The 9,755-nt window shown below is 39.1% G+C and overlaps 1 pseudogene; it reads left to right on the plus strand.

The window, feature by feature from the left end:
• Positions 1 to 406: 406 nt before the first annotated feature.
• On the plus strand, positions 407 to 696 carry LOC120878947 (annotated as a pseudogene).
• The last annotated feature ends 9,059 nt before the right edge of the window (positions 697 to 9,755 follow it).

Below are 9,755 nucleotides of genomic sequence, written 5' to 3' on the forward strand. Positions count from 1 at the left end.
ATTAGAAAAATCAATTATAACGCAAGTCAATAAAATCAGAAATGGACTAGAATTTTCTCACTCCATATTTTTTCATAACAATAATTTTCTTTGAACTTTTATGTCTCCAAATATCCCTAACTCTTGGAACCTAATACCTGAGATCTTTGGGAGGACACTTCAGAGGCAGTGGAATTAGACTGGGTCTTGGACTATTCATAGGATTCTCAGGTAAACTTTAATAAACGATACAAATAGAAGAAGAAATATACAAACAACCCTTCTTCTGTCTGTGTGAGTTCATCATAAAACTGAGAATGTCTCTTACTTTTTCATCCTATAATTTTAAAAAATGGTTTGTACATATCATATAGTAAAGGAATAAAAAATCCATTAGGCAGGTTTTCTTAGATGATAAAGCATGTGAGGCCTTTTCTGTGGTGATGACCTCCTCACGAGAACATGCCTCTCACAAAGGATCTTCTTCATCCCTCTCCAGAAGAGGAGAAGAGGAAACACAAGAAGAAGCGTCTGGTACAGAGCCCTAATTCCTATTTCTTGGATGTAAAATGCCCAGGATGCTATAAAATCACCACCGTCTTTAGCCATGCACAAACAGAAATTTAGTGTGCTGGCTGCTGTACTGTCCTCTGCCAGCCTACAGGAGGAAAAGCAAGGCTTACAGAAGGATGCTCCTTCAGACGGAAGCAGCACTAAAAGTATCCTGCATCAAGATGAATGGGAAACCAGCCCAATAAACATGTTCTGGACTAAAAAAAAAAAAAAAAAAAGCATGTGAGTTGGCTTAATGTTTGAAAATATTTTAGGATCAGTAGAAAACCATCAATTTTCCAAGCCTTTCAGATTTGTATAATAATGAAAAGGGGTATATTTAGTCAGATTTTTATTTCTCTGTCCCAAATCCAATATTGTATTACATACATGGTTAAAAATATTTCTTAAAAATTAAAAAACTTTTTAGGATTATTCAATTTTATTCCATTCCCTAGACATTGTATTTATACTTTCCATCTTGAGTAAAAGAATGAGTAACCAAAAGTCCTGGGTAAACTATAAGAAATAAAGCAAATAATCATGAGCTAAGATATACATATTGTCATATGTATAAAATCACTATTGTGTGGACTTCCCTGCTGGTCCAATGGTTAAGAATCTGCCTGCCAATGTAAAGGACACAGGTTCAATCCCTGGTCCTGGAAGATCTCACATGCCTTGAGGCAACCAAGCCTTATTGCCACAGCTACTAAGCTCATGCTCCCTATAGCCATGCCTCTCAATAAGAGAAGCTACTGCAATGAGAAGCCCATTCCCCCCAACTAGAGAGTAGCCTCTGCTCACTGCAACTAGAGAAAGCCTGCACACAGCAATGAAGGCCCAGTAAAGCCAAAAATTGATAAACAAATCACTACTGTGATTCATGTCAGGATATTGTAGATATTGATAAACAATCGAATTATTTTTAATTAGTGCAGATTTTTCTCTGAATGTTATATGTTATTATTCAGTCACTAAATTATGTCCGGCTCTTTGGGAACTCAGGGATTGCAGCACCTCAGGCTGCATGCTGAGTGTTACAGCATCTAGCTAATGGTTTGGAAGTAAGAAAATCTGTCATCCAATACCTGCTCCTTATTGGCTAATTGTGCAACTCTGGGACAGTGATATCAATTTTCTGGGCCTTGACTTTCATATTTGTAAAATGATAATAATAATACCTAACTGGGGGGTGGTATATAAATCAGTAATGACATACATACATTACACACAACACTTTGATGCAAGAAGCAGGAAATGTAAGTAAGACAAAAAATTTATATTTCAATTAACCAAAAAATTTATATTTCAAGCCATACACCAAAAAGGAAAAAGAAAAAGCAAAAAACAGTGAGTGTATCCATGGATTCAAATCATTATGTTTTCATATTGACTTCTATATTTGCCTTTTTTTTACAAAGAGCTGTGCTATCACAAATCAACCATCTTCATAAGGTTAAAAACAAGACTGTACCAGGTTGGATCTTAAATTCTCACAAATTTCATGAGTAGACAGGAAAAAAATTCTATCCAACTAATTCCAGGTAGAAAAATCCTGGAGAATAAAACTGATTAGTCCTGCTAATTGGTTCTCATATTCATTTTTGAATCAAGCAGTGGGAGTCAGGTGGAAGACTGTGACAGGCCCCAATCTCTGTGATATGTCCAGACCTGTGATGTGAGATGTATGATCTACAACCAAAAAAGGGAAGAAAGGATACAAGACAAATCAAGACAAGTAGCAAAACAGAATCTTCATTATTAAAGTACTTGGCATAGTATTAGCTAAGGACTTGGAAATGATAGATATTAGTGCTGATGAGATTAACTTTCATTTCCTGGATCAACCGATTAGTTAGCTTCATTCTGGTTTATGGACCACTCACGTATGCTCATGGTGGTGAGCATGAGAGGAATCCAATAAAAGCGAGAAATGTGCAGTATGCACCACTGCTAGCTTAGAGCTTGTTTTCCTGATGGTGTGTCATTTGTGGTATATATTCCTCCAAAGGGCAGAGGGTTACTACTCTTGCAGATTTCAATACATTAATTTGAAGTGAGAAATCTAATTCAGAGCCAAAGTGAACTGCAATCTGCTGGAATATGCTGAGGTCATCTTGACACACCTAGCAGTAATGAAAAAAATCATTCTTGCTTCATCACCTGCTAGCTGTGTGTCCTTGACTGAGTTATCAGCCTCTCTGTTTCCTCAAAAGTTCATTGGGGGTAATAATAATACCTTCATTTTCATAAAGTATTTGAGGCAATTAAATGACTTAATGTATAAAAAGCAAGGGAGGGGGACAAATAACTCAGTGTGTGGGGAGTTGGAAATTTGAGTATCTACTTCAGAATGCTTGTACAGAAGGTGAGGAATCTTTTCTCTTTCTGACTCAGAGACTAGGGCTGAATTACCCAACCATTCCTCCAAACGTACTCCTCCATTTTCTCATTAATTATTAGCTCCCTATTTTTCTCCCAAAGTCCTCTTTCAAGTAAAAATTGTATAGTGGCTCTCTCTTGCCTGAAATTAAAAACAAAAGCGAAAACTTACTAGTACAATACCTGATATCGATATTCAAAGTGACAGGTTTTTTTAATGTAAGCCAAACTATATAAGAAGCACAAGCTGGAATCACGATTGCCAGGAGAAATATCAATAACCTCAGATATGCAGATGACACCATCCTTATGGCAGAAAGTGAAGAGGAACTAAAAAGCCTCTTGGTGAAAATGAAAGAGGAGAAGTGAAAAAGTTGGCTTAAAGCTCAACATTCAGAAAACTAAGATCATGGCATCTGGTCCCATCACTTCATGGGAAATAGACGGGGAAACAGTAGAAACAGTGTCAGACTTTATTTTGGGGGGCTCCAAAATCACTGCAGATGGTGACTGCAGCCATGAAATTAAGAGAGGCTTACTCCTTGGAAGGAAAGTTATGACCAACCTAGATAGCATATTGAAAAGCAGAGACATTACTTTGCCAACAAAGGTCCCTCTAGTCAAGGCTATGGTTTTTCCAGTGTTCATGTATGGATGTGAGAGTTGGACTGTGAAGAAAGCTGAGTGCCGAAGAATTGATGCTTTTGAACTGTGGTGTTGGAAAAGACTCTTGAGAGTCCCTTGGACTGCAAGGAGATCCAACCAGTCCATTCTAATGGAGATCAATCCTGGGTGTTCTCTGGAAGGAATGATGCTGAGTTTGAATCGCCAGTACTTTAGCCACCTCATGCGAAGAGTTGACTCATTGGAAAAGACTCTGATGCTGGGAGGGATTTGGGGCAGGAGGAGAAGGGGACGGCAGAGGATGAGATGGCTGGATGGCATCACTGACTCAATGGACGTGAGTTTGAGTGAACTCCGGGAGGTGGTGTTGGACAGGGAGGCCTGGCGTGCTGCGATTCATGGGGTCTCAAAGAGTCCGACACGACTGAGCGACTGAACTGAACTGAAACTATATAAGTGCAAAAAAAAATAACTGAAGCAGCTAGATTAAGACAAGTAATTATCAGTCATGACAGCTGATTGTTAACTTTTATTCTGCTCTCTATCCTTTACATGACTCGTCTGACCAAGCACTTATGATATAGTGAGCACTTGTGAGAAACAGAAATGAAGAGTAATCGTGGGACCACTTTCACATGTCATAGAGTTATACAAATGTCAAATAACAAATCAGGAAACGCATGCTCACAATTTTTGGTAAGTGCTTTCAATGTATGTATAGGCTAAATAATAAAGTATAACAGTAGGACCTAACTTAGTCCAAGGGGAGGGCACTTGGGTCTAAGTTCCATGTAAGCTGTGACTTATTCATTGAGGATGAGTAAGTGACACTTAGGCAAGCAAAAAGAAGAGTAAGATGAAGATCCCGTTGTGGAAGAGATTGGTGCTAGCACAGCAAAGACCTGCTAGTGAAAGTGCTAGTCACTCCACTGTGACCAGCTCTGTGACCCCCGTGGACTGTGTCCCGCCAGGCGCCTCTGTCCATGGAACTCTCCAGGCAGTACACTGGAGTGGGGAGCCATTCCCTTCTCCAGGGGATCTTCTCAGCCCAGAGATCTGACCCAGGTCTCTTGCACTGTAGGCAGATTCTTTACTCTCTGAGCCACAGGGAAGCCTAAAGGACCTGAGGGGGAGCCCACATGAGTGAGTCTGAGTAAGAGGGGTCAGTGGTATGTGATTGCATTGTGATGCTAGCCAGGAAATTTGTAAGGCCTTATAGACCACATTAAGGATTTTTTCTTACGTTTGTGAGACTTAATTATCTATAAAACACCCCTTAAAAACCATATAGGCAAGCTACTCTGAGTCAGGGCTGTGGCCTGTTATGGAGCTGAGTGTAAATTGGCATGAACAGACAGTCCTGACAATGAAATAATTAAGGACATAGGGGAAAAAACTGGCATTTGGGAAGGTATCTGTTCTGGATCCCCAGAAAAGGGAGGAGCAGCAAGAGAGGGCTTAGTCAGAGGGCAGGATCCAGAAAGAGGGACTCCTCCCTTAGGCCCAAAGGCTGAGCAGAGGTCACGAGGTGGAGACCAAATCGGCATGGTAAATTGGATAGATGAAGGCAATCTGCCTGCCAAAATAAGGCCAGAGAATCAGAAGAGGGAAACAAGACAAGGCAGGAACAAAGCCAGGGCCTTAGGCAATGAAGGAACAAAATCTCATGAGGAAAGTGCCTTGCTGTGGCGAGAGGCCTGTCTCATGGATGGATGCACAGAGCCACAATGGTCCGCGGTGGTTCACCTCAGCCTGAAAGGGTTTGCTCTTCAGGGAATGAGGTATTCTGGAAGGTGGCTGAGTTCCTTCAGTCTCAAAGTTCACTGGCGTAATATTCTTCCTCCTCTCTAGCTTCTTATCTCTGCCTGCCTTATCTCATTTTATCATCTAAGCCAGGTTTTTCACAGCAGAAAATCTGACACGTGCAAACACAGACACACAACTGAAAAGCTGGGATACTCGAAATTGCCAGCTTACCTCGAGCCACTCATTTCTGGAAAGTAGAAGTAAAATACTGAGGAAGCCTGAATTTTATGGAAACCTTAAAGCATCTCAATTCTCTGCCCAATTCCACTACATCCTTGCCTGCTGCTGAGAGGTGCCAAGTAGGGAAATGAGAAGCCTTAATTTTCCTCATATCAAAGAGATACAGAGCTGTGCAAAGAATAACAAATGACAAAAGAATGGCAAATAAACTAAAAGGCTATAGGAAAAAAATAAATGAGTGTATTTGGGGGAGGCATAAGAAAATAGACTTATCAGCGGATTAAAATTCAAAAACGATAAAAGAAAGTAAACACTTCATTGGTGACCACAGAATTAAGAAAAACAATGATATTAATTGTAAATTGAATGTCAGGGAAAATGTGTTGGCAGCAGGGACTAATTGGATTGTGGAGGCTAATCTCCCAAGGGAAGAAGTGGACGCCTCGTCGTGCATATTAGATGCAAAATTTTCACTGGCAGGAGTTAGGATAAAATGACCTAATAGGTCTTTTCCAACTCTGATTTTTATCATTTGGCAAAGGAAACCTGGCCAGGAGTTACACAATTAAGCATCTTTGCTGAAAAAACAAACACAGAACTATCAGATAATACAGACGCCCACCTCCTCCCATCCCCCAAAAAATATTTAAAAGGGACAATCATGCCACCAATAAAGCCATAGGGTCCAGCTCAGAAGAACAATTCCTGACATGGACCAGGGATAAATAGACGCTTTCATCCCCCTGGTTTTCTTAATCCTCAAATCTGAATGGACGAGGGCAGCAGGTTTTCAGGGGTGTTGGAAAGCAGGAGCTTTGCATAATCTCTGCCTGAAGGTTTGCTCTGTTTGGAAGAGGTTATCCTTTGAAGATGACTGGATAGGATCCAGCAACTTTTCTTCAACTCCTGCAATCTTTTGCTCTCTTTCCTTCACCCCTTCCTCTTGGCTCTACCCATCTCTGGGAAAGTGGGAAAGTTACAACAAACCTTAGATCCTTTCTCGGACAAGTGTGAGTGGGGTATTATATCCTAATAGCCTGTTGGCAAATCCAAACCCTATTCAAAGAAAATCCACTTTTGAAAACCGGGTCTGTAGCAACGTGGACGTTCCTGGGAAAACACATTTCTTGTGCTACTTTTTGTTTTCTTCTTTTATCGAAGGGCTTAAGTTTTCTGGTTTCGTTTTTTTGATTCAGTGCTTCCGTTATTCTGTTTTTTGGAAACAGCCCCCAGTGTGGACAGAACAGAATACATTGTACAGAAATGCCTGTGACTGTTTTGACTGGCACAAGACTATCACCTAGGCAAACTGGCAACATCAGGAGAGAAACAGCTTTTGGGTTTGTAGTTTATAAACCAGCAGCTGCAAAAACTGCCCAGGTTCTGCATTTGCTGCCTTTCGTTCCTTGCCTTTATAAATGCCTATTTTGGGATTTTATCTCAGAATCATTGAGGTTAGGCAATCGGAAAAACCTGGCATGGATAGGTCTTACTTGGTGTTTTCTCAAGAGAATGTAACAGCTGCAACCTTTTGGATAAATAATATTCATTTTCTAGCCATGAATGGACTTTTTAAACTCATGGAGTCCAGGGTCATTATGTTCTAAAGGCTACCTTTACTGGGCTTTTTTCTGTCATCCTCTCTAGATTTTTCTCACCAGCTCAGTGGACTTCAAAGAGGGAAAGAGAGACAACTGCATGGAAAACTTACCAAAGGGCACTCAGAAACCCATGGGGAGCTTTTGCAGAGCTTGATAAACCCAGCATAGGAAACATCTGTGCTGTCCCTGCTCCTGGAAAAAGGGGGATATTTTCCACATTCTCTACAGGTAATCTGTGTGACTTAAGTTACTCATTTTTACTCAACAATTACTTTTGAGCAGCTGTTATGCACCAGGTAAGCTAGACCTCCATAACTTTGTAGAAATACAACATTGAAATAAAACAAAAAATAAGACATTATTTTCTAAAGGAGGAAATAAAAATAAATTTAACAAGGACATCTAAAAATGTGAAAGAAAGCAAAAAAGAAACAGAAGGATAGAGAAGAGAGAGAGAAAAAAAGAATTGCTTCTAAGTCGTTCTTACTGCAAAAGACCCAAGGACTTGAAAGTTAAGGTTTTGGTTTTATTTCCCTTAGAAAACTGAATGAGTCCCTCTACTTCAAATACTGGCTAGTTTACTTAAACCAAACATCTTCTGTGGAGTAATCTCATGGCAACAGTTACTTTTGCTTTTATCAATGAGTTTACCCAGTTATGTAGTATGTGCTTTCCAAGTATTGTATCTTTTTGGGGGGAAAAAAAGCCAAAACATGAATTAAGTGAATTAAAGCTGTGTTTGTTATCATTTTAGATGGAGGACAATGGAAAACTCTAACTACTTCATGGTGTCTTTACAGCCATCATCACTGACTATGTTGGATTTCAATCCATCTCTACCTGGAAATGACACACATTCTAACAAAGAAGAAAATTCACTTATGTGAAAGGCATAATCATTTTCTAGGAAGTTATATCTTAAGGGAAAAAAAGATTAACTATGACAGACTTCCACAAACAAGAAATCCATTTGGTCAAAGAAGCTGCTTTTTATATCATTTGAGAGCTTAAAATTGCAGTTTGTGTGTATGACCTAGTACCTGAGTTTACCGTAAATAAATAGAGTCAAAATATTTGGAAGCAGTATTCAAAGTAAATTGAGAAATGGTGAACAGAATTAATTTTGTACCACTGATTTGGAGCTTATTTTCATGTCAGTCTACAAAAACATGCAAATGAGAGGTAGTGAATCTTAAGAATAAGTTCATTCTGGCAGAAACACTGAGACAAATTAATCTCATTCCTGGGTTGACATCTTCATGACACTTTGAAGAAAATATTTAAAATTGGTATGCTAATTTTTTAAGGAATTCTAAATTACATCAATTACTGAACTATAAGTATAGTTATAACTATTAACTATAATTATTAAACTATAGTTAATCAAATCTTGGTTTAATTAAGCCATACATACAGGAAGGTTCTCCTTAAATAAATTTTTCCTAGTAATGTACATTTTGATAGAACTTATTTTGGTGAATGCCACCCCAGGAAATCAACATAAAATTTTCTCTCTATTTTTCTCTCTTTGCTTTCTTCTTTTCTCAAATTGAAGTAGGTAAAATATAGTGCCTCAAAGCATTACAATTTGACTCTATACTTTCAAAATAATATATATACTTATTAATTTCTAATATATTTATTATTTCTTAAATACTCTGAGAAATCTACTCCATGACTCACCTCTCAAAAAGTCACAAAAACTAAAAATCACAACTCTATGTTTAATTTAAAATGATAACAGTTTTATTGTTGTTATTTAGTCTCAGGTATGTCTGATTCTTCTTGCAATCCCATGGACTGTTACCTCCTAGGCTCCTCTGTCCATGGGATTTCCCAGGCAGAAATACTGGAGTAGGAATACTCCTTCAGGGAATCTTCCGGCCCCAGAGATCGAACTCACATCTCCTACACTGACAGGCAGATTCTTTACCACTGAGCCCACTAGGGAAGCCCAATAACAGAATAGCTAGTGACTGATTTATTAAAATTTTAACCACGCATTTCAAGGTCGCTCTGAGATCTTTTAATCATATTTCTCATTTAGTTAAATTCTCTGCTTCTATTTTGCACGAGGTAATTAAATAAAATGCACAGAAAAAAATTACTCAAGCTGAGGGGAAAACTGAAAAAGGCCATTTTATCTTTTATCCAACACTTACGCAAAATTAGAAGAAAACCTAGATTTTGTTCACTGTTGGCTAAGGGGGAGTTTACTGACCCTGTAAGGACCATAGTGCAATTCATATTCCCATTACACATTTTTATACAACCCTGGACACCACAGCTCTCTGTTAGTATACAACCTTCAAGCTGTCTCTGAAGCAAAGTCTCTTCAAAGGATTCACCTTGCCATCCCCCTGTAGCTGCTAATGCCACTCTACGCCCTTCAGATCTTCTAGCTGTTCTGATAGAGTCTAGGTCTCCATCTTCCAAAGGGAGTTCTCACTGAACCATGATCTATCTTTCCATTGGCTAAGTCTGTAAACTTTGGTGGGCTGGGTGGGTCCAGAAAGAAAAGAGGATGTTTTCTTTTTCCACTGTTTAAACCTCTTGTGAGTAATTCCCCACAGCTGTACGTAAACACCCCCTTTCTGAGTCGGGGAAAGAGGTCTCAGAACAGAATAG

This window comes from Oryx dammah, unplaced genomic scaffold (genome assembly GCF_014754425.2).
Source record: "Oryx dammah isolate SB20612 unplaced genomic scaffold, SCBI_Odam_1.1 HiC_scaffold_19, whole genome shotgun sequence".
In the NCBI taxonomy this organism is placed as follows: domain Eukaryota; kingdom Metazoa; phylum Chordata; class Mammalia; order Artiodactyla; family Bovidae; genus Oryx; species Oryx dammah.